The 25483-nt window shown below is 49.4% G+C and overlaps 1 protein-coding gene across 2 annotated transcripts in view; it reads right to left on the bottom strand.

The window, feature by feature from the left end:
- The window catches only part of ADAMTS2 (ADAM metallopeptidase with thrombospondin type 1 motif 2), a 225713-nt gene that overhangs the window by 116348 nt on the left and 83882 nt on the right, over positions 1-25483 (bottom strand). The window lies entirely within an intron of this gene.

Genomic DNA, 25483 nt, shown 5'->3' with positions numbered 1-25483 from the left:
TATCAACAAGACGGGTAATAGCAAATGTTGGAGAGGCTGTGGAGAAAAAGGAACCCTCATTCACTGTTGGTGGGAATGTAAAGTAGTACAACCATTATGGAGGAAAGTATGGTGGTTCCTCAAAAAACTGCAAATAGAACTACCTTATGACCCAGCAATCCCTCTACTGGGTATATACCCCAAAACCTCAGAATCATTGATACGTAAAGACACATGTAGCCCCATGTTCATTGCAGCACTGTTCACAGTGGCCAAGACATGGAAACAACCAAAAAGCCCTTCAATAGAAGACTGGATAAAGAAGATGTGGCACATACACACTATGGAATACTACTCAGCCATAAGAAATGATGACATCAGATCATTTACAGCAAAATGGTGGGATCTTGATAACATCATACGGAGTGAAATAAGTAAATCAGAAAAAAACAAGAACTACATGATTCCATACATTGGTGGAATATAAAAACGAGACTAAGAGACATGGACAAGAGAGTGGTGGTTACCAGGGGTAGGGGGAGGGAGTATGCAGGAGGGAGGGAGGGAGAGAGTTAGGGGGAGGGGGAGGGGCACAGAGAAAACTAAACAGAGGGTGACGTGAGGGAGGACAATCTGACTCTGGGTGAGGAGTATGCAACATAATTCAATGACAAGATAACCTAGACATGTTTTCTTTGAATATATGTACCCTGAATTATTAATGTCATCCCATTAACATTAATAAAAATTTATATTAAAAAAAATTATCTGGAGATGTTTTCTCTGAATCTATGTGCTCTAATTGATCAATGTCACCCTGTTAAAATTAGTTGTCTAAGTAAAATAAAAAAAATAAAGTCTAAAAATAAGGAATATTAAAAAAAAGAGGTGCTGATTTGAAAAATTAACAAATGGCCTTTACTTGCTCCTTTTAAGAAGTGCACACAGACAGGTACACACACAGTTTTGCATACAATTATTTTTCACACACTGTAAATCTCTTCAACATATTCAAGAACTTAAAATCAACTTCCTGAAAGTGACATCTTTAATTGTACTCTTCATGCAATTATGAATGGTCACTTCCAGTAACACTGAAATAAATTCCAATTGCACAAGTAAAAGAAAGAGCAAACTTGAATCCAGCCCAAAAGTAAACCTCCCCACAAAGGCTGCAGTGGTTCAACTGTTAGTAAGTTGAAATGCAGAATGGCCTTTGACACTGCAATTTCAAATTGAGTTTGACTCTGTTTTGATGGTAATGAGGCTGAATATTCTGAGTCATGAAAATGCAAAGTAACAGATTAATCTCACCCAGCTCTGCTGGGCAAGGGAGGAGTCCTCACTGGAATCGTTTTGAAGTGGCTTCATTCCCCACAAAGTGTGAGGTCACCTCTGGCAGTGTGTGCCTCACAGAGGTTCTCAGAGGCAGGAGCAGCTGCCTGTTCAGGGCCAAAAAGGAAGGCTGCCGGGACCAGAAAAGTGTTCACTGTCCTGTGGGGTCCTCAGGGGTTTGCATTGTCTGGGCTGACATAGAGACAGGACCTCATTGCTCAGCCTTGCCTGTGGGGAGTGGCCTGGCCTCAGTGCTGGGAAGCACAGCCCTCTCTTCCTCTTACACTGCAGTTTCTTCTTGGCCAAAGGACACCATTGTTCTCCATAACTTCCACAAAGAGTCTGGGTTTGCCTCATCCAGGAGGCTAAACCCATCTGTCAGTGAGATCCAGACTCAGGCTAAGGCTACTTCTATGAACTGGATCCCACCTCTATGAACTGGATTCCTCCTCTTTTGCCATCTTCTCCTGATGTGGGCTGAGCTTGTCAAAGCTGTCCTTGGAGAGGCTCATCCAGCTCTGCCAGGCACCAGCTCCTTGCCCTGTGTCCCTTCCTGACAAGCCCACCCAGGAGAGGTGAGACTGAGCCTGTATCTGAGAATGCCTGTGGTTTCCATGGTGATGACAGCCTGTATCACTGCCCCTCAGAGCAGGGCCTGCAGGGTGGAGGGCAGCAAAACTCATACCTGACACCCAGCCTGGAGTTTCTGCAAAACTTCCCACTATTTTGATGAGGACAACAGGTTTTGAGGTTTCCAATGGGGCTCAAAAATTAGGTTTTCCTTGGATGATATCCATGCTCATGACCCAGACCTTATTTCACCAGTGACCTCCGTCCCTGTGTAATGCTTTAGCACTGAGCTTTCTGCACTGTTTTTGACAATGTTGATTTTTCCTATCCATGAACATGGTATATATTTTTATTTATTTGTATCTTCTTCAATTTCTTTTTTCCATGCCTTTATGATTTTCTGAGTACAGATCTTTTTATCTCCTTGATTAAATTTATTCCTGGGTATTTAAATTTTTTATGCAATTGTAAATGAGATTATTTTCTTGATTACCCTTTATGGTAGTTCATGATATTGTTGTATAAAAATACAGTTGATTTTTGGATACTTACTTTGTATCCTGCTACTTTAATGCATTTATTTATCAGTTTTTGTAGTTTTTTTGTGGAATCTTGGGAGTTCATAAATATGTGAAAACTAAACAATAAGGTCTTAAATCACCAACAGGTCAAAGAGTAAGTTAGAAGGGAAATAAGAAAGGTTCTTGAAGGAAATGAAAACTAAAACACAGCATGCCCAAAGCTTATGGGATGCAGCATAAACAGGGCTCAAAGGAAAATTTATAGCTGTCAACCCCTACCTTATAAAATAAGAAATCTCTCAGGTCAGTAACCTAATTTATACTTTTAGGAACTAAAGGAAGAGAAACAGACAATACCCAAAGCTCATGGAAGGGAAGATGCAATACTGATTGGAGCAGAGGTAAACAAAATAGAGAAAAGAAAATAGGGAGAATCAATAAAACCAAAAGCTGCTCTTTTAAAAAGATCAACAAAATTGACAAACATTTAGTTAGACTGACCAAGATAAAAAGGGAGAAGGCTTATATTACTAAAATCAGAAACAAAAATAAGGACATTAGTAGTGAGCTTACAGAAATAAAAAGGAATTCTAAGGGAATATGATGAACAAGTATATGCTAATAAACTAGATAATCTAGATGAAAGAAAAAATTCCTAGAAATAGATACATTTCTAAAATTTAGTCAAGGATTAATAGGACATTTCAACAGATCTAGAACAAGTAAAGAAACTAAATCAGTTATCAAAAATTTCCCAAAAAGAAAAATCTAGGACCAGATAGTTTCACTAGTAAATTCTACCAATCATTTAAAGAAGAAATAAGGCCAATTCTTTTCTAACGCTTCGAAAACATAAAAGAGGAACGGACATTTCTTAACTCACTTACTAGGCCAGGATTGACCCAATACAAAAACAAGTCAAAGACATATTATGAAATCTATAGATCAACACTGCTTATGAATGTAGAATCAAAAATCCTCAACAATATACTAATAAACTAAGTTCAGCAGCAGATTAAAAGGACTATACACAATGATGGAATTAGATGGTCCAACCTCTGAAAATTGATCAATATAATACACCATATTAACAAAGTGGAGGAAAGGAAACCACATGATCATCTCAATTGATAGAGAAAAAGCATTTGGCAAATCTAACATGAACAGCCTTCTTGGTAACACTCAATAGACTAGAAATAGAAGGGAGCTTACTCAACACAATGAAAGGCTTTTCAGAAAAACCGGCGGCTAAGGTCACACTCAGTGGCGAAAGACTGAAAGCTTTTCCTCCAAGACCATGAACAAGACAAGGAAGCCTGCTTTGGCTACTGTTGTTCAACACAATACTGGAATTTCTAACTGGAGTCATTAGGCAAGAGAAGGAAACAAAAGGCATCTGGTTTTACTGGAAAGGAAGCAGTAAAACCTCTTGAGGGAAATGAGGAATGAGTGCAGATGAATCTGAGGTTCCCCTTTGCACTGATGAAAACGTCCAGAGATGATTGTGATGATGGGTGCACAGCTCTGTGACTCTGGTACAGAACCACAGGTCTGTGACTTCAGTACAGAACAGGATTGTGCACTTAGGATGGGTCAATTAGAGCATATGAATGTTATCTCAACCAACTTATTTTATAGAAAAAGAAAGAGCAACTTCCCCTTGACCTCTGACTTCTCAGAGCCATCCCCAGTCAGGGCAGTGCCCAGGTGACATTTGGTGGTAACCACATGAATGCCACACTGAAAGCACCAGCTAACAGGGCCCGTTGGTTAGGCTTTGTGGCTGTCGGTGTTGAGAGTGCACAGCCCGGGAGGCTTCTGGGTTACTGGTGTTCTCACCACCAAGGGGAGTGAGTCCACTGGTGAGGGACAAGTACACTTGTCCTTACCTCACTGCCTCCCTCACGTTGACAGCCTCCTCTACAGCCATAGAAGTCAGCCTCTGGGTGTCCTCCAGTCTACCCTCACAGGCGGCAGTGCCAGCAGGACCCTAGTGGATTGTTTCCCTGAGGGGAGGATCAAAGCCCTATCAGCTTGTCATCTTGTTTGTCCCTCAGGGAGACTCTGAAAGCACCTGAAGCTCAAGCAGCAGAAAGCGTCCACACACTGCATTGGGCAGGCCAGGGTTGGAGTCCTGGCTCCTCCACTCTCTAATTGCGTCATCTTTGGGCCTTCTACATCTCATCCCTAATGGCCCTTAGGAGAATGACATCCACGTGACACTTAGAGTGAAGCTGTGAAAAGGCTCAATGGCCAGAGAGGGTTTGACTTGCCACCCCAGAAAAGCCACAGGAATTGTATTCCTACCAAGGAGGGGCCCACTCTAGCGAAAACCAAGTGTGAAAATCGTTCACCAGCCAAAAGAAGCAGAGCTCAGCCCCCCTTCCACCACTTCCCCACTTCCTGGATAAAACAAAAGGCAGGGGCCGAGAATGTGGAGCCCTCAGATAAGAGACAGACACCAGCAGGACCCCCTACACAGCAAGAGGCTGGTCCTTACTCATGAGAACAAGCAGCAGGCCTTCTCGGGTGTCTCACCAGGGCCTTCCTCAAAGGGTGTGAGCACTCACAGTGAGCTGCACACAAGACATTGGCAGACCTGGGACTGTTCTGGGGGTGGTAACTAGCCCAGGGTAGGGATAGCGTGGCATTTCCTCAAAAGGTCAAACATCGAGTTACTATATGACCCAGCAATCCTCTTAGCTGCGTATGCGGAGTAATGAAAACACATGTCCACAGAAAAACATGTCTGTGAATGCTCCTTGAGAAGCCAGCCCCAGGGGGGAGTCAGGAGCAGAGCAGCAGTCTCACCCTGGCCAGTTCCATCGGGTGGCGCTTGGCAGCGTTTGCGAGAAGGCAGGGCTCCCCAAGAGGTGCACAGACTGCGGCCACCAACACACATATTGTTCAGCTTCTGTCACATTTTCTTCATGCAAATATTTCTTGTGGAATTATGCATTTCTGACTTCCCTTGAAAACCTGTAGCAGCAATAGTTGTCAGAACTGGGAGATTTTCTGTCTCATTTATTTCTGGTCTTATTTTGTATTCTCTCTTCTATGTCCTTTAGGGACTTTTGCTTTTTTCTGCCTTCTTAAACTGGACATTTATTTCTTTAATGTGCAGTCTTTTCTTTCTTAAAACTTTTTTTTTTAACGTGAGAGGAGGGGAGATAGACTTCTGCATGCACCCCAAGTAGGATCCGTCTGGGCTGATGCTCTAGTATTTTGAGCACCTAAGGCTGATATTTGGACCCACAGAGCTACCCTCGATGCCCAGGGCCACACTTGAACCAACTGAGCCACTGGCTGCAGGAGGGGAAGAGAGAGAGAAAGGGAAAGGGTGGAGAAGCAGATAGTTGCTTCTCCTGTGTGCCCTGAGGATCAAACCCTAGGCATCCATATGCCAGAGCTGATGCTCTACCCACTGAACCAACCTGCCAGGGCCTTTTTTTGTTCCTAATATAAATTTCCACTCAAGTTTTGGTATTTAGTGCTTTCCTTTTATTTTTTCTTGGACCTATGAATTACTTCAAAGTTTTTATTATAATTTCCAAATAATGGGGAATTTTATTTTGGGTATTATTAATTTCTGACTTAAAGGCATGATGATGCAGAAACAGGATTTGCATCATAATGATTCTTTTATATATATATTTATTTATTTTTTTACAGAGACAGAGAGAGAGTCAGAGAGAGTGATAGACAGGGACAGACAGGAACGGAGAGAAATGAGAAGCATCAATCATTAGTTTTTCGTTGCGACACCTTAGTTGTTCATTGATTGCTTTCTCATATGTGCCTTGACCGTGGGCCTTCAGCAGACCGAATGACCCCTTGCTTAAGCCAGTGACCTTGGGTCCAAGCTGGTGAGCTTTGCTCAAACTAGATGAGCCCGCACTCAAGCTGGCGACCTAGAGGTCTCGAACCTGGGTCCTCCTCATCCCAGTCCGATGCTCTATCTACTAGGCCACTGCCTGGTCAGGCTGTGTGTGTGTGTGTGTGTGTGTGTGTGTGTGTGTGTGTGTGTTTACGGAGACAGAGAGAGAGTCAGAGAGAGGGATAGACAGGGACAGACAGGAACGGAGAGAAATGAGAAGCATCAATCATTAGTTTTTCGTTGCGACACCTTAGTTGTTCATTGATTGCTTTCTCATATGTGCCTTGACCGTGGGCCTTCAGCAGACCGAATGACCCCTTGCTTAAGCCAGTGACCTTGGGTCCAAGCTGGTGAGCTTTGCTCAAACTAGATGAGCCCGCACTCAAGCTGGCGACCTAGAGGTCTCGAACCTGGGTCCTCCTCATCCCAGTCCGATGCTCTATCTACTAGGCCACTGCCTGGTCAGGCTGTGTGTGTGTGTGTGTGTGTGTGTGTGTGTGTGTGTGTGTGTTTACGGAGACAGAGAGAGAGTCAGAGAGAGGGATAGACTGGGACAGACAGACAGGAACGGAGAGATGAGAAGCATCAATCTTTAATTTTTCGTTGTGACACCATAGTTGTTCATTGATTGCTTTCTCATATGTGCCATGACTGCGGGCCTTCAGCAGACTGAGTGACCCCTTGCTCAAGCCAGCGACCTTGGGCTCAAGCTGGTGAGCTTTTGCTCAAACCAGATGAGCCCGCGCTCAAACTGGCGACATTGGAGTCTCGAACCTGGGTCTTCCGCATCCCAGTCCGACGCTCTATCCACTGCACGACTGTCTGGTCAGGCTCTTTTAATTTTTGTGACATTTGCACTAAATTGATAAAATCTTTTTTATGAGCATCACATGCGTTTAAGAATGAAGAACCTAACTGTGAAATGCAAAATTTATCTATGTCCATTAAATCAAGCTTACTATTTGTGTTATTCTGAACTTCCCTTTCTTGTTGATTTTTTTTTTGTCTACTTAATCCAACAAGAATTGGAAACAAATGGCTGAAATCTTCCAAAATGATGAGAAATTTGTTAATGCTAAGAAAGTTTACATCAAATACTTGGAGGCTCCTTTACTGAGGGAATGGATGTTCAGAGCTGCTCTGTCATCTAGGGAAATGACCTGTTCTCATTAGATGGTGACTTGTTTTTCTCTGACAATGCCTGGAGTCTTTGAGTCTGAGATTGACATGAAAACTGTGGCTGCCTTTGGCTGCCTGGCATTTCTGTTTCTACACTTTTCCCTTCAACTTTCTCTTGCCTTTACACTTTGGTTGTGTGTCTGATGGTAGCACACAGCTGGATTATGGATTCGAGTTTGATTTGGTTAATCTATGACAATATCTATCACTGGTGAGTTTTTAACCCATTGACATCTGACTATTGATACATTTGAACTTGTCTCTCCTACCTTATTCTATTATTCCAAATTTTTATTTTTGCTGGTCTCTTTCTAACTTTTCTTATACGCAGTGGCAGCCCCTTTTCTCTAACGCATCTTTTCATGGATGTGCCGGCCAGCCCGGCCGCAGCTGCTGCCCACGTGCATGTGTGGACACGTGCACACCAGGACCAGACCTGAATGTGAGCTCCAGGTCAGTCTCCCCAGGGGCCTCTCATGGAGTTGCTTTTTCCTCTTTGGGGTGGAAGTAGGATGGAGGTGTGTGTTCTTTTTCTTTTTCTTTTTTTGTCTGTTTTATTTTGTTTTAACAGAGACAGAAAGAGTCAGAGAGAGGGACAGATAGGGACAGACAGGAATGGAGAGAGATGAAAAGCATCAATTATCAGTTTTTCGTTGTGACACCTTAGTTGTTCATTGATTGCTTTCTCATATGTGCCTTGACCGTGGGCTTTCAGCAGACCGTGTGACCCCTTGCTCAAGCCAGCGACCTTGGGTCCATGCTAGTAAACTTTTGCTCAAACCAGATGAGCCTGCTCTCAAACTGGTGACCTCAGGGTCTTGAACCTGAGGTTTTCTGTATCCCAGTCCGATGCTCTATCTACTGTGCCACCGCCTGGTCAGGCGTGTGTGTTATTTTTCAAATTCCACATTTCTAGTTTAGAGCTTCTCCGGAGTAGGTCTGCAACCCAGCTAGCATGCCATCTTGGGGAAACTTCAAGTGCCATGCCAGGGTCAACATGAGCTCATTCCAGGAACGTGGAAGAGACTACTACCTGTTTGCTGGATTTTCTTTTTAATGTCTCCACTGCTCCCTCCTGCATACATCCCTGGGCTTCACAAAAGCAAGTTACTGCCTATTTTCAGTATGTGAGATGGAGCTAATCTCATGGAGAAACATCCAGCAGATTCGACCTTAATCCCACCTCCATGGCTGGTGATGCAAGTGTGTGAGATGCAGTCACATTTAATGCAGCCCCCATATGGCCTTCCTTTTGCCACCGAACAGTACTTTGCAGACTTGTAAGAGCATTTTATATTCATGTCACCAGCACCTGGTGCTTCCCCACAGAGGGCCCCTGGAACTGCACACCCTCTCTGCAGTTCTTCTTGGACTGGTCTAGAAAATGTACAGAATATGAAGAAATAAATAAAAGACCCTTCATCCCTGTTTGTGGAGAGGACCTGGAACCAGTCGAGAAGTGACCATGGTCACAGACAAGTCAGAAGAAGTCATGGCTCCTGCCAAGAGTCTAAGAAGTGGTCAGTGGCACTGGCATGTGGCTCTGGAAGGCACAGCACAACCAGTTGCCCCACAGAGTAAGGACATGGGAAAGTCCTCTGAGACCACATGGGACAGATACAGCCAGCACGGACACGGAAGAACCATATGGTGAACCATGAGCCCGCACACTAGCAAGACATTAATTTAAAAGACCAGGCATAAAGCAAGACCCAGAAGACCACATACCGTGTGATAGCATTTCTCTGAAGTGTCCAGAGTAAGTGTAAGCAGAGCCATAGGGACAGGAAGTAGATTAGTGAGTGCAGGGGCTGGTGGAGGGACAATGGGAGTGACTGCTGAGGGGCACAAGGTTTCTTTCTTTCCCTTCCCTTCCCTTCCCTTCCCTTCCCTTCCCTTCCCTTCCCTTCCCTTCCCTTCCCCTCCCCTCCCCTCCCTTCCCTTCCCCTCCCCTCCCCTCCCTCCCTTCCTTCCTCCTTCTTTCTTCCTCTTGCTACCTCCCTCCCTCCTTCTTTTTCTTCCTTCCTTCCTTCCTTCCTTCCTTCCTTCCTTCCTTCCCTTCCCCTCCCTCCCTCCTCCCTTCCTTCCTCCTTCTTTCTCTTTCTTTCTTCCTCTTGCTACCTTCCTCCCTCCTTCTTTTTCTTCCTTCCTTCCTTCCTTCCTTCCTTCCTTCCTTCCTTCCTTCCTTCCTTCCTTCCTTCCCTCCCTCCCTCCCTCCCTCCCTCCCTCCCTTCCTCTTTCTTTCTTTCTTTCTTTCTTTCTTTCTTTCTTTCTTTCTTTCTTTCTTTTTCTCTTTTTAATGATTATATTTATTGGTCCTGGCCGGTTGGCTCAGTGGTAGAGCATTGGCCAGTGTGTGGGAGTCCTAGGTTCGATTCCCAGTCAATGCACACAGAAGTGACTATCTGCCTCTCCACCCCTTCCCTTCCCTTCCCCTTATCTTTATCTCTCTCCTCTCCTCCCACAGCCATGGCTCATTTGAGTGAGTTGGCCCCGGGCACTGAAGATGGCTCCATAGCCTCTGCCTCAGGAACTGAAATAGCTTGCTTGCTGAGCAACTAAGCAGCGGCCCCAGATGGGCAGAGCATCACCCAGTAGGGGGCTTGCTGGGTGAATCCTGGTCAAGGAGCATGCAGGAATCTATCTCTCTGCCATTCTGCCACCCTACCTCTCACTTAAAAAAAAAGATTTTAGTTATTCATTTTAGGGATGAGAGAGAAAGAGAAGTGAGGGAAGAGCAAGAAGCACCAACTCCCATATGTTCTTTGACCAGGTAAGCCCAAGGTTTCGAACCGGCAACCTCAGAATTCCAGGTCAACGCTTTATCCACTGCGCCACCACAGGTCAAGCCATAAGGTTTCTGTTTGGGAGGGTAAAGCTGTCCCAGAACTAACTGGTACTGAGAGTAGCACTGCATTGTGAATATTATTCTAGAACACTGGATTATCTATTTTTAGATGATTAAAATGGTGAATCTTACGTTATATGAATTATATGTAAAAAAACAATTGCCTGAGGTAGCAACTCAAATGCTCATAGGAGCTGGGGTGGGGGTGGGGGAGAAATGAGTGGTGCCAGTGGAGGGGTTCTCTGTGCTCCCAGGTTGTGCACACTCTCCCTCTCAGAGGCCTTCTCTGCTTGGCTGTCCTATGTCAACTGGTGATGGTGCCAAGAACACAGAGAACTATTTTTGGCTAGAAGAAAGACAACAGAGTGCAAGAATGAAGGGTCCAGATGGGGGTCAGTGGAGATGGGACTGGGGAAGGACATGGCGCCCTCCCAGGGCCCCTCAGCGCTCACTCCAGAGGCCACCAAGGGAGAGCTGCCGGGGGTTGTAACTGCTCACAAAGCTATAAATCCTCTTAAATATCAGTTCAATTTGTTCTATTTGTTTTGTAACTGTGTGAAAAAACAACGTATTTGTCCAATAACACCTCTGGCTGGCAGTTCCGATCTTCCGCTTGGCACGTGAAAGTCTCAGGCATGTAGCAGGTTCTGATGGGAGGTTCTGCGCTTGTCTCTCAGGACCACCTTGTACTGCTCTTTCCAGGACACCTGTGCTGGTGCAGCAGGCTGTGTGGATGAGCCCCAGGACTCCCCCAGGCCCCTACTCTCCTGCTACTGCCAGACCTATCGTCCAGGCTGTTCCTGCTTCCCATGCCTGACCTGGCAAGGCAGGAGAGGACACTGGTCTGGTCCACGACTGCCCCACCCTGAGCCCGCCTGAGATGGGCATCGGACAGCAGCCCAACAAACAGCTGCTGAAGAAGTGTGGTGTGGGCAGCAAACTATGGGAAGGAGCCTGACCGCTGGCAGCCATGGTGAAAGGTGAAGCATTCCAGACTTCTGCTCAAGATCCTCTTGCATTACTGAGCACATGCCAGGCCTACAGTGAGCTCTTTACGAGTTTGAGGATGGAGGGGTGGACAGATGGAGGGATGAATGGATAGATGGATGGATGAAGGGATGGATGGATGGATGGAGTGATGGGTGAATGGAGGGAAGGAAGAAGGGAGGGAGAGAAGAGAAGGAGGGAGGGTTGTATGGGTGGATGGTGGGATGGATGGATGTATGGAGGGAGCGAGGGAGGTAGGGAGAAATGGGTGGAAGGATGGATAGATGAGTGGATGGATGGATGGAGGGATGGTGGATGGGTGGATGGATGGATGGATGGTTGGAGAAATGGAGAGATGGGTTGGTGACTGAATGAATGAAAGAATAAATGAATTAATGAATGGACTCTGGCATTGGAAAGTGGATCCATCACGTACATGACAACTGAGTCAGGTAACAAAGTCAGACACAAGGGTGGTGGCAGTGCCTTCTCTAGGCATTTTAGGGGTAAACTTGGTCAGGCTTGTCCATAGATCAGCTCTAGAGAGTGAGGGAGGAGCTGAACATAACAGCCTGGGTATCTGGGCCATACCAGCAATGCCAAGGCCAGTCACTAAAGCAGGGCTGGAGAAGCCCACCTGTGAGGGGGGCGGAATTAAAACTTCAATTCAGCGGGCAGGCACTGACTTCATACCAGGCCTGCAGGCCCCTCTTCTGAATTTGGAATCCACAACAACTCAATACAAGGCAGGCCATCACCAGTGCCTGAAAAGGCAGAAGGGGACTGTCCAACGGCTTGGAATCAGGGCTTGGACTGAGCTTGAGGATATCTGGCCTAAGTGCAGAGTGCCCCTGACACCTGGGAAAGCCTCTAGGACAGTGGTTCTCAAACTTTTTGAAGTCGGAGCACATTTAAAATCCTACAAATAATTGTAGGTGCACTATATACAAATTTCTGAGAAGTATGTTATAATAATTAAGTCTCAAACTGCTTTTATGGTAATTAAACAAAATAAATATGACAAAATTAAATTTATTCTGACATTAAAAAACATTTTTATGTTACATTTTTTGAGTTATGCTTTTTAGAATTCATAAAAAAGAGGGGTTAAAAATAAAAAAATGACAGAAAAGTTATCTTTTTATATATAGATACATTCTTAGTAAGATTTAGTAAATTTGGCAGGTCCCAGAGTGAACATGTTAAGTTTTTTCATTCTTGTGTTTATGAGAAACATGAGCCTGATGTGTCCCAGAGATTTCTTCAATGTTTAGACATATACAGTGTGTCTGTAAAGTCACGGTGCACTTTTGACAGGTCACAGGAAAGCAACAAAAGATGATAGAAATGTGAAATCTGCACCAAATAAAAGGAAAACTCTCCCAGTTTCATACCTATTCAGTGCAGTTCGATGTGGGCTCACACACAGATTTTTTAGGGCTCCTTAGGTAGCTATCCCGTATAGCCTCTACAGACTCATCACTGACTGATGGCCTACCAGAACGGGGTCTCTCCACCAAACTGCCGGTTTCCTTCAACTGCTTATCCCACTGAGTAATGTTATTCCTATGTGGTGGCGCTTCGTTATAAACACGCCGATATTCACGTTGCACTTTGGTCATGGATTCGAACCTAGTGAGCCATAGAACACACTGAACTTTCCTTTGTACCGTCCACATCTCGACTGGCATGGCCGTGGGCTGCTCCACTGTATATACGGTGTTACGTCATCATCTGTGCAGGTGCACATGCTGCCACATCATCTTACAGAAACTGGGAGGGTTTTCCTTTCATTTGGTGCAGATTTCACATTTCTATCGTCTTTTGTTGCTTTCCTGTGACCGGTCAAAAGTGCACCATGACTTTACGGACACATTGTATTTGAAAGGCAAACTCTCATTTCCTCATCAATACATTGAAGAATTCCTCTCTTTTTACTCTTAATTGTGTTGAGTGCAGAAAACTCCCACCATATATATCATCTTAACTTTACACCAAACAAAGGGTAGAAGAAACTTGCCTCCAGTCTTTCTGGGGAACACGGAGGGTAATGTAAACAATCCAGCACCACAGCTTAACAACCTTTTGCAACCTAATCAGGCAAGTGAGGTGGGGCGTTGGGCAGACTGTCAACTTACAGCTAAGTCCCCACACCTCTGTCTCCCCAAAATCTAAACTCCAAAAACCCTGTTGGTATTTTGGTCCCTAACAGGCACATATTTCTCTGGAATACCATAGAGTACACCTGGAAATCTAGGGCACACCAGTGCACCCTGGTGCACACTTTGAGAACCACTGCTCTAGGAGGATGTCAGGGGGTGAGTGTGAGCTGAGGGTAGGGGGACAGGGCAGGGCAGTGGACTGGACTGAGGTCAATCTTAGCTCCCATCATCTCTTTGTCCCTCCACCCATGAGGGCAGCTCTTTCCCACCATTCAGTCTCTGAGTTCCCACTCATCTGTTACTGAGTGCCAGTTGATGCCTGGTTCAAAGGTGCATCAGCAAAGCCCTGACGCAAGGCAAGCTCCCAAGGTTTTGGTATTGAAGTTCACCTTAATTCCTTTCAAGGGGCAGCAGGTAGGAAAACCACCCCATTCCTCTAGAATGGGTCCTTGATCACTGTTGGAGCCACACATGACACACATGCTGATTACATAAGAGGCCAATCTCCATCTCCCCTGTTGCCAGCCAGCATCTGTGGGGAGCAGGTGGCTCTGCAGCAGCAGGTTTGGGCCAGGCTGCCAGGGCCCGGATGGAGGTGCAGCAGGGGAATGGCGGGCACACTCATTCTCCACCTGCCAGGCCATAGGACCCTATGAGCCCCTTTGCACAATAAAGCATGTCTGAGAACTAGCTCCTATTCCACTAACTAATCTATTGGACCCTGGGGGTTGCCAATAATACCCTGCACCTAGGCTCTGGCAAGTTGGCCACCAATTATCCTTCACTGTTCCCCAGCTTCTCCTACAGCCTGGCCTGTGCCCATCATGGCGAGTGCTCATGAGGCTGTCCTCTTCCTCCAGGGCCCCCACAGTGCCTCTCACCCAGGCCCTGATTTGTCTAATCTTGTGACCCCTCACTTGAATTACAGGTTCCCAAAAAGGAAAGGTCCTGGGATCCATTGGTAAGGACCATAGTGTCAGGGGGTCTATGACCCAAGGCCACTGCCAAGGCCCAGGAGCAGGACTCATCCAAGGCTTGTCTAAAGCCTGGGGAGATGCCTCAAGGTCTCACCGCTCATTCCAGGAAGATGTAAATGTGCCTGCTCTGTACACATGTGTACATGCATGTGCATATGTGCACGTGTATGTGTTTGTGCACATGTGTGAGAGGGGCAGAGACAGAGTATGTGCATTGGTAACTACCCAGTAGGGGTTACCTAGGGCCCGAAGTCTCACTCTATGGTCAGTCGGGACCACCAGGGCCAGAGTGAGTGGGGGTCAGATGAGAAGCAGTGAGGAGAGGGCCTGTGGGTGTTCACCTAGAAGGGGCCTGGCTCCTACTGTTAAATACTGCTTACAGGAATAGGCCCAGAGCTGCCAGGCCTTCTGATCTTTCTGAGAAACTAAGAACTGAAATTTTAATGAGAGACCTTGTGACTTTTAAGTGTACACTCAGTTTTTGAGGACATGCTGTAAGTCAAAACATGTGTGTGTGTGGGAGGGTGGGGGTGGGGACAGCTTGGGAGTCACTGGGTGAGGCCTGGCATTAGTCCAACACCCTCACCTTTAGAAATGGGGAAACTGATGCCAAAGCAGGGACCAGCAAGCCAGGGTCATGCAGAAACATCAGCCCCTTCACCCTCTCCTTGGGGAGCACACACACATTCCAGGCACCAAGGACACCAAGAGTAGGAGACGCAGCCCCTGCCCCCGGAAGACTCCACCACCAAGTGCCAAACGGAGTTTTCTGCCGTGGCCCAACACAGGTCCTGCAGGGTTGGCCTCTTCTCGGCATGTGAAGACCCTGTGCCCTTCCTAGTCCAAGGTCCCAGGACAAGATACGGCCCATTTTTTCCTACAGATGATGATGATCAAGTATGTAAGTAGCTCCTGGGACCTCCCTTAGAAATAGGAGCCCAGTCACCTGACCAGCTCCTCTCACATTGACACTCGACTTTGCTCCTTAAGCTGCAGCACCCTGAGGATGAAGGGCATGCCAGGCGAGTAGACTCTCAGGTCCTGGCACCCAGTGCCAGAGGCACCGGCACAGGGTCTGCACAGCTCGGCCCTGTCTGGCCTGGACAATGCAGTGGGGCTGCCTCAGTGCTTGGTGGGCAAGGGGCCGTTTCCAGGGGCCTGGGGGCTGATCCCACCCAAGCGGCCATCCCACTCAGGTTCTGTCTGGAGGCTTGGAAGGGGCCTCCCCTGGGCCTCTTCCCACAAATGCACCGCAGATGGGCTTCCCACTGGCTTCCAAGAAGTCTGATGACCACAGATTTCCCAAAAACGGAGCAGCCGGAAAGCTCTCCGTGATATTCCCAAAATGAAAATAAAAATTCCTCTGGGGCAGTGCTGGCCAAATCCAGAGCCCTGTCTGGCCACTGTGTTCTAGGCACTGAAGCTGTCAAAGATCAGCATGGTAAAAGATCAGCCCCTACACGGTTTTTGAAAATTTTGAGTTAGCTGTCAACATTTGAAAATGAAGACGTTTCCATACAATTGCAATTTCTGCTTCTCTCCAGAAATTGGAAGCCTTCTTCCCACTGACTACACATTGGCCTGTATCCCACCAACACAGGCATCAGATATCTTGAAGAGATGTGTTCCTTACTCCCCTCCATGGACACTTGACCTTCAGCTCTGGGCAAGGTCACAGGGACACAAGTTCCCATCGTTGCACACTCTAATCCATCTGGTTGTTCCTCCTAAGCTTGGGCACTGGGCACAGGTTCCCATACGCACACTATCCAGCCTGTGGCCTCCACAAGTGTGGATCTGGGTTGGGTGGGCAGGGAGAGCAAGCCATCACTGCCCTGTGCCCAACTTGAGCCCTCTGGCTCCCTCAAATCAGATGGACCTATACTGAACTTTGGTTAACTTGGCCCCTCAAGTCCCACTTCCCATAGCCCACTGTGGGCTCAAGTCTCTGGTCATGGGATCTTAGATGGCTCTTGGTCCTTCACAGTGTTGGACATCACCTGGACAGACTAATCTGGTGCCCCCAACTCTTTGTTCTGCTAAGGTGATCCATCACTTGCAAAGCCCACCTGTCCCCCCAAACCTGGCCAGCCCAGCTCGGCTCATGAACTGTCAAAGCACTAAGGGTAAAGAGGGTGACACCAGCCCCTGTGACACACCCAAGTCCCTGAAGTTGACCATAGAAATTCTCCAAGCCCCAGGCAGTATTTCAGTGAAGAATCTGCAGATGCCATTTTTATTTGTTTCAAGGACAAGTCCAGAAAGATTTGGATAGAAAAGCCTTTTAAAAAAAGCCCAGACACACAGATTTCTTCCCTGGCCAGGACCCCCTCAAAGAAGGCGATTTTGGAAAGCCCTGCCTGGCTGGGTGTGCAGGTCCAAGGCGGGGCAGAGATGGTGATGGGGTGGGGGCTGGCTAGGAGCTGCGGTTCTGGCTCCTCTCAGATTGGGGGTGGCTAGGAGTGGAAAAGCCTCGATGGGGATGTGGTTCTGCCCAGTGGGCAGCACCCTCCTTGATCACTGTTGGAATTACCTAACAGGACCTCCAACATCCTTGTTGTTCTATGTATTTAATGGTCCATGATACTATCCTGGCCACGCCTCTCCATTCCATGCCACCCAGTCCTGGCCATTCCTGCGGCCTCATCCCGGACCCCTGCCTCTGACCCTCTCCGTCTCCTCCACGGACACCCAGGCCATACTGCTTCTCCACACCTCACAGGATGCCGGCCCAGCTCCAAGATGGAGCCCACCAGGCCCACTGCAATCTGCCGCTTGGGCCCCTCCCGTTGACTCCGAAGCAGTCCAAGTCAGGACACCCTTCCTTCTTGCCCCTGCTGCTCCACCGCTCCCTCTCTCCTAGTAAGCAGGGATCCGCATTTCAGAGCTCAACTCTGACCTGCCGTTACCGTGCTTACCTTTTGGCATTTCCCACTGTTTCTAACTGTGCAAGAATTTATGGGCCAACCAGTCACCTAGAGCTTTACAAGGCCAAGGGGCTCTGTTTGACTCGCTCTTAGGGTCTCAGAGCTTGGCCCTATGCCAGGCCCTGTGTGGGCAGTCACTGAACCTCTGGTGAGTGAATTGATAAAACAAGAGCTAACTGAACAAACGGGATGGTTCCTATAGGCACTTTATATACAAACACAATGCTCAGTGAACACAGAGCACTGTGGGAGCAGACAGGCTGGTCTCCCCCGATTTCCGGTGACCATCTCCTCAGTTCAGCAGCAAAGGCCCCAGGAATGTCCTGCCTGTACAAACCCAAGAATTGCAGCCAGCAGTGTAGGAGCTGTTGCAACAGCAGAAGTGGGTTTCAGTGGCAATGGCAAGCACTCCCACGCCTACCAGGACCAGCTGCTTCTCCAGGAAGGAGGCCCCTGTGGCCAGGCTTCCTAGGTAAGTGGCATTCATTCTTTCTTCTGATGGATATTTAAGTGCCAGTTGTGGCCAGGCACTGTACCCAATGCTTGGAATTTCATAGCAAAAGATTTTCTACATAGCTAACGTGCTGAGTGGCCTGAGACACTCCCTCACAACCTGGCTGGGCCTCAGTTTCTGCACCTAGTAACAGAACCTTGAGGCCCTCTCTGCCCCAAGGACAGGCAGCCTACAGCGGGTCTGAGACCACCAACCTTGTCGTCCAGGTGCTGGAGGTGGGCAGCAGGCGCTCAGGGGTGCCGTACAGTCCTGTGTCTTTGCTTGCTCATTGGTTGACGGCTTCAGATGTGGTTCCATGACCTTCTAGTTGTGTCACCCGCCTGCACCTCAGTTTTCCCGTCTGTACAGTGGGCATGACTGTGTTCATGAGGTCCCTATAAGAACCCAAGCATGGGGTGCCTGCAGAGCTCTGGGGAAAGCTGCTGGGGAGAGCTCTCCTGCACTGCTGCTCGACTCCCTGGACACTCACAACTGCTTGGGCAGCAGTGCTGGGGCCCAGCTGCTCTGCTGTGGCTGATTAAAGGACACATGGCAGCAGAGCACCATCCTTGTGCTAGCCCTCGATAAATGCGCTGTCTCCAAGCCACCAACGCAGCCCCACGGGCAGAAGAATTACCCACAGACTGGATTACAGAAAGGCTGGCTTTTGTGTAACAACAATGAACAGAACTGAAAAGGCAAGGGGCACTACAGCCTGGGAAAGCTGGTAGAAACAGACAGAAAGTCAGGATCTGGCACAGATAATGGGCTTATCCCGACATGTGAGACCTCAGGAGATGAATGGGCCAAGGGCTTAAGTGGGGAGAGGAGACACACAAAGTAATCAAACTCCAGTCGATTGCCAGCCAATTGTCTTCTCACCGGCACTCAAAGATGCACAAATTAAAACAAAAAAGGTAGCACTGCCTCACTGCAGGACCAGCCGAGTAGCAGCTGGCAAACCCCTTTGCTGGTGAGGATTTATCTGCAGACTCCATTCTGGGAGCTACAGTGGGAAGCCAGCCTGGCTCCGATCCTGAGCCGAGACTGTCCTCTGCTGGGATGCCACCGTTCTTCCATTCTCTCAGGAAGTGCTCCTGGGCAGCTGCTCAGAGACAGGGCTCCAGGGCGTCGGGGCTGCCTCAGGCTGAGGCCTGCAGGGTCAGCACCAGAAGAAGAACCTGAGGCTTCCTGCAGGTAGATCCTCAAACCCAAATCCCAAGAGAGAGAAACATTCCCACAGTCCCAGGCAGCAGCTGGGTGGACAGTCCATACCCTGCATGCTCTCACAAGTTTCCATCCATCCCAGCAGGTGAGGGCCCTCCCAAACCAAAGTGAAGACTGGGGAAGGAGGGCCTGGCACGCCGGAGAGGCATGGACACACGCACAATGGCAGGAACCTTGGACTTCACGTTGTCTCCAGCAACCCCGTCTCACCGACGAGGGCCTCTGCTTCTCAGGGCGAGAGGAGCTGCCAGTGCACCCGAGAGTCTGCCAACCTGTGGAGCAATGTCTGAGGTCGCTTCCCCTCACCCCAACCATCTGCAAGCCAATGGGCTTGCTGTGACCAGCACGGTCTCCCCTGGGAGACCTTGTCCTTTGAGCCAGGGCAGCAAGGCACGGGGCAAGGGCCAAGCTCTGAAGCCAGAAGAGTTCCCAATCCCGGCTTCTGCACTTATCCAGGTTACCTGGCCTCCACCAGTGTTCTCTCCCCAGTCTCCATCACAGCCATCCACCAGCTCCCCAGATGCTCGGGTCTTTCCAAAGCTGTGCACTGTCTGTGATCCCTTCCCTCACACCCACTTTTTGTGAGCTTCACTTCCAAATATGTCCTGCACCCCATCCACTGGAATCACCCAAGGTCCTCTATGGCTTCCATCCTTCCACTCCCTCCACTGAGCGCCCACATGGGGCTTCCCACGGCTGGAAGGACAAGACCCTGCCTCGGACGACGACTCCATGTGAACTAGACTGCCCACATCTCTGGCCCGGCGGTTGTCCCCTATGTCTGGAGGAGACTTCCCAGGGCCAGCTATATGCATGTCACTTCTGACCTGAAGCGGCCTGCAGCTTTACCTCTCATCCCATCCTTTCCTCAGAATTTGTTTTGCTCACAGGTTTACCCCTCTCTGCAGCATCTGCTCATGTCTCCCCAGTGGCCAGTGACTCCATCTGGCTCACTCCCTGTTGTATCCCCAACCCAGTTCAGCCCAAGGCACAGGTGGACATGTAGTAAGAATGTGCTGAATGGGTGAATGTCCAAACGCATGAATGAGGGCAGAAGATGCTCGCTCTGAGCCTGTACCCTGTCTCAGTAATAGAGCTGTTACTCGTGGTACTGCTCTGTGATTGGGGAGCACCTCCTCTCTTCCAGGCCAGATCAGCACCATCCCTCACCTTGCACAAGACCAACTCTCAGGCCACTTCCTCCACCAGATGCCAACCGAGCCTCCTCAGATCCCTGATGTTCTGCAAGCTGTCCCCTAAGCCCTGATTTGGACCCAAGAGCACCATCATCCTGCCTGGGTACCCCACAGGAGGCGCTCCAGCCGGACTCCACTGTCAGGTTCTCCCCCGCCAGCTCCAGGCACACTCCCTGAGGCTTCGCCAGGGGGCAGCCCACAGCCCAGGACCAAACCCAGGCTAACGCGGCCATATCCAGAACTCTGAGAGACACCCCAACTCAAGAATCTACCCCATGCTCCGTGTGTGTGTGTGTGTGTGTGTGTGTGTGTCTGTGTGTGTGTGCACGCGCCAGAGAGAGAGAGTGCAGTGAGGGACAGAAAAAATACACCCTGGGGGTGACAGGGAGCATGAGCAGACACCTCCATTTCCACTTGACTCTGTGACCTTTTCCCAGCTTAGCCTTCCTTCAGGGCCAAATGCACAGCGTCGCTCGGTATTAATTTCAAAGAAAAATAGGTCAAAGAAAATTGGAAATATTCATAGAAAACACTTCAGGCTTAGATCTGGCTGACGTGTTTGCTGACCTGCAGAAAATTCTGAGAAGAAACGGGGCCTCTACCTTCTGTGAACTGGCAGAGTTTGAACCTTGGGCCTCAATCCAGTTTCTGCTTCAGAAGGACCTTCCGTCCCTTTTGGATGTCCTCTGAGCTGTCTATGCAGCTTCATCTCCCTAGCCAGGACCCAGCACCTTTCACCTGCCATCGGGACCCTCTGCGTCACCAGGAGGCCTCTGTGCAGAGACTGGCTGTGGGACACCTGTCCTTCTGACTCATCATGTAGACACAGGATGTAGAAAGCCCATATCTCTTTCAAAGTTGTCCCCTGGGGTGTGGTGGGGTCTCATGAGGTTCCCGCAGATATTGAGGCTCAGCTTTTCCTGCCTCTAACAGGCCAGCAAGCATATGGGAAACACACACACATTAAGTTGCTCCCAGAGTCAGCAAGTCTCTCCCAGAGACATCCTAGTCTGCTGTGCTGGGGACCCCCAAGGAGCAACCGAGCACACTGCTCTTGTTAATTCAACCCCAGAAGAACTGCAGCACAGCCTGGCTTTGCTCCCAGGCCACGTGTTACTTGAAGACAGACATGGGTACTGCATGCCAACAGAAAACTCTCAGCGGGATGTTCACAACACAAATGCAAGGGAAGAAAAGAGAGAGCATTAGTTAATTGTCTGTGGAAGACAGAGTCGCGCCAAGTCTGACCAGACAACTCTAGGACCCAGTGAATGTACAGAGGCCCCTCCTGGCGTGAACCTACATCACCGCACTGGCATCTCCAGCCTCTGTTTCGGGCCAGCCAAAGAGCAACGGAGAGCTGTGGCCTCTGCCAACGGTGGCACATTCCCACACCCCACAGTTACTGCTTCTCCCTGGGGCTCCTCCGCTGCAGGTGCCATGGGGAAAGGAAGAGGAGGAGCTGAGAAACCTCAGGCTTCCAGCTGCAACTTGGTGAGTTGGCAACTGCCGGCTGGGCCAGGCATGGAATGTGCCAAGTCTGGTGCAAGAGCCCTGGTCACCACCTGAATGGGACAGGCCAGCCTCCAGAGCTTCAGTGAGAGGCCCAGGAGTAATGCCTGGGTTAATGTCCCAGAGAGAGCCTGGTTTTGAGACACTGGCCCGGCCTGGGGCTCAGGGTGCAAATCAGCCTCTCCCTACTCTCCTCCAGGCATAAGGCTCCGAAACAGAGTCCCCGGGAGGCTGAAGCATGGCTCCCAGGGTGTCCATGGCCTAATCCCCAGAACCCATGCCATCTTACATGGCAAAAGCAACTGTGCAGATGTGATCAAGTTAAGAATGCTGAGATAGGACATATAATTTATCCCAGGGGGAAAATGTAATCTCAGAAGCCCTTATAAGAGGGAGAGAAAAGGAGGCATAACCAGAGAGGAGGAGAAGCCACTGTAACCATGGAGCAGAGATCAGCGTGATGTGGCCATGAGCCAAGGGATGTGTCGATCACAGAAGCTGAGAGGCGAGGAAGGGAATCTTTCCTTGAGCCTCCAGAGGAAACCAGCCCTGCTGATCCCTCAAGTTTAGCCTCTTAAAATCCACTTTGGATTTCCAACCTCCAGAATTATAAAGGAATAAACCTGAGTTGGTTTAAGCCACTAGGTTTGTGGCAACTTGTGACGTGGGCCAACAAGCTGATCTCAACCACTTCAGGGCTGAGACTGTCCTTGACCTGGCTCCTCCCTCTCCCCCATACGGGGCCTCACACTCAGCTGGGTCCCTCACCTACATCTCACACCATGCACCTCTAAAACTTGGTGACTTGTCTGTCCTCACCAGACTCCACTCTCCCAACCCCACTGCTCTGGCTTCCCTCCCTCCAGCCTGGACCACAGTGGCTGGATGACACGTGGAACTAGCTGGCAGGCCCTTTTTCTCTCAGGGGTTGCGCACTGCCTACAGGACGCCATGCTGGCTCTGGACCAGTTGAGGTGGCAGCCCCTGGCTCCTGGCCCTGCTCACTGCCCGCCCACAAACTTCACTCCTGAGGAAGCACCTCAGAAGCCTGGAAAACCTGCAGCAGGTCAGCAGGGAGGAGGAACTGTGGGCCACTGGGTGGGGCCTGTACCCCACTGACGCCCTGCCCTCCCTCTCTCACAGGCATTCTTGGCAGCAGCAGGGCAGCGTGCTCCCCAGGGCAGCATGCCCACTCTGCCCACCAAGGAGGCTGCTGCAGCCTGATGGCAATGGGCAGAGGCTTGGCACCGGCTGCTTCCCAGAAGGAGGTGGCCAAGGTCGCGGGCAGTGAGCTGTCTGACTGTTCTTCCTTCAGGAAGGGCCCAGAGTAAGGAGGGGTGGGAGGGCACACTGGCCCAGAGGCAGCTCTAGGGGACCAGAACCACCCATCTAGCAGGAGCTCACAGCCCCTCCTCTGTCCCAAGGCACAGAAGAGCAGCCCCAGTGGGTACAGAGGACACTTTGCCTTCACATCTCATAAACACAAGTGGCCAATGGGGGCCGTGTTTTATTGGGCCCAGATGGTGCTTACAGAAATTTGAAGCAACATCTGAAAATCAGAAGAGTTCACATGAAACTTCTGATGTCCGGATTTCCTTGGTTGCTGCCCCAGGCCCACACTCCCACCAGTTCACAGCTGGAAGACAAAGAGGGGCTCTCTGCTTTGCCCTGTGTCCACAGTGAGACCAGGCAGAGGCCACGTGCTACTACATTCATGCCACAGTTCCCCTGTTAGCAGAGACATATTCGCTGTGTCCGTGTCTATGTCTAAAGCAGAAATGACAGCCAGGCCAAGGCTGGTGTGATTCTTTTTCTTGCCCCTGCAGCCTTCCGCATGGGCACTGCCTGCTGGGCCCTTCAGGCCTCTGAGTTTGCAACCCTATCTCAGGACGGCAAGACTTTATGCAAGTCAGTGTGTGACCAACAGAGACCACATGCCCAGGACATGACCCGGGGATCTTTCCACTCCTGTGGGGACTTTCCCAGAATCCCAAGTTCACCTCTCCTCCCGCCCTGACAGCCAGGCATTTGGTACCAACAGCAAGGTTGGCTGGCCTTGAGATCAGCCTAGCCACAGCACCACCCGATCCCAGCCCAGCCCAGCCTCTCCAGGCCCCTCAGCCCAGACGGAGGCCCAGCAGAGGCAGAGGGTCAGCGGGCTTGCCTGAGCACTGTCCTCAGAGAAGGAGGGAGGGAGGCCTGGAGCATCACTCCTGACAGATGTGCATCTCTTCCCCGCACAGCCAACCAAAAGGGGTGCGCACTGATTCACTTTCTATATCAGCCAGATGGTAGCTTCCTGGGTCCTGTGAATGTTATCTTATATGACAAATAAATAAATAAATAACTTTGCAGATATACCTGCAATTATATTACAGATCTTGAGATGGGGTTATCCCCCTGGATGATCCGGGTGCCCTAGATCAGTGGTCCCCAACCCCCGGGCCACGTACCGATACTGGTCCGTGGGCCATTTGGTACCGGTCCGCAGAGAAAGAATAAATAACTTATATTATTTCTGTTTTATTTATATTTAAGTCTGAACGATGTTTTATTTTTAAAAAATGACCAGATTCCCTCTGTTACATCGAAGACTCATTCTTGACGCCTGTCTGGGTCACGTGATACATTTATCCATCCCACCCTAAAGGCCCGTCCGTGATAATATTTTCTGACATTAAACCGGTCTGTGGCCCAAAAAAGGTTGGGGACCACTGCCCTAGATGCAATCATGTGCATCCTGATAAGAGAGACTTAGCGAGACTGACACGTACGCAGAAAAGGAGGAGGTGTGATGTGGCCACAAGCCAAGAGATGCCAGCAGCCATCGGAAGCTGGGAATGGTCAGGAATGAATTTCCTTCTCCCACGGGGCCTCTGGAAAGAATGTGGCTCTGCCAACACCTTGGTTTCAGCCCCATAATATTCATTTAGAACTTCTGCCCTTCAGAACTGTGAGAGAACAAAACGCAGTGGTTTGAAGCCACCTGGTTGGTGGTAGTATATCGAAATAGCCTGAGACTAGGAAGGGGGGGATATGCCAGGACCATCAGGCTAGGGCTTCTCTCCCCTTTCCCGCCAGCCATGGCTTCCCCTCAACAATCCCAGACCACGAGTGTGACAGGTGGCAGCCAGGGCAAGGCTCTGGAAGGAGCCCAGAACTTGGAGTGAGTCCTTGTGCAAGTATGTACATATGTGTGCAGATGAGAACACACACATCCCCCAGAGATGTCAATGTTAGACAGCACAGCTACCTCCAACGTACTGCCAGGGGCACAGGGCTGGCTCCGGCAGGACAGAGAGTGAGGCTTGCAGTGCCTGTGAGGAGCCTCTCCCCAAAACGCCACTATAGCTCCCTGGCCTCCAAATTCTCCTCTCCTACCCTGGCTGGGCTCCCAGGCCCAGCAAAGCTTGGCAGAGAAGCTTCCGCCACACCTGCAAGGCCAGTGAAGGGTACAAAGCCCTTCCCCTTTTCCTCAGGCCCTTGCTCATCCAATACCCGCCTGCAGGACTCAAGACTGACACTGGTGATATAAGCTTCTGCAATTCACAGCCGACGCTGGCCCAGGCCCATGAAGACATATTAAAACCTTCATTTTCCTGTTTCTGTGGGCACTCTGAAACCCTGCACCTGACCTCAGGTGACAGAGGCCATTAGTGGTAACAACTCTTTGAAGCTTGGTGCTTCTTTGAC

The sequence above is a fragment of the Saccopteryx bilineata genome, chromosome 1, assembly GCF_036850765.1.
Source record: "Saccopteryx bilineata isolate mSacBil1 chromosome 1, mSacBil1_pri_phased_curated, whole genome shotgun sequence".
Lineage (NCBI taxonomy): Eukaryota > Metazoa > Chordata > Mammalia > Chiroptera > Emballonuridae > Saccopteryx > Saccopteryx bilineata.
Note: the sequence above shows the minus strand (reverse complement) of the source record. Positions and strands in the feature narration are given on the sequence as shown.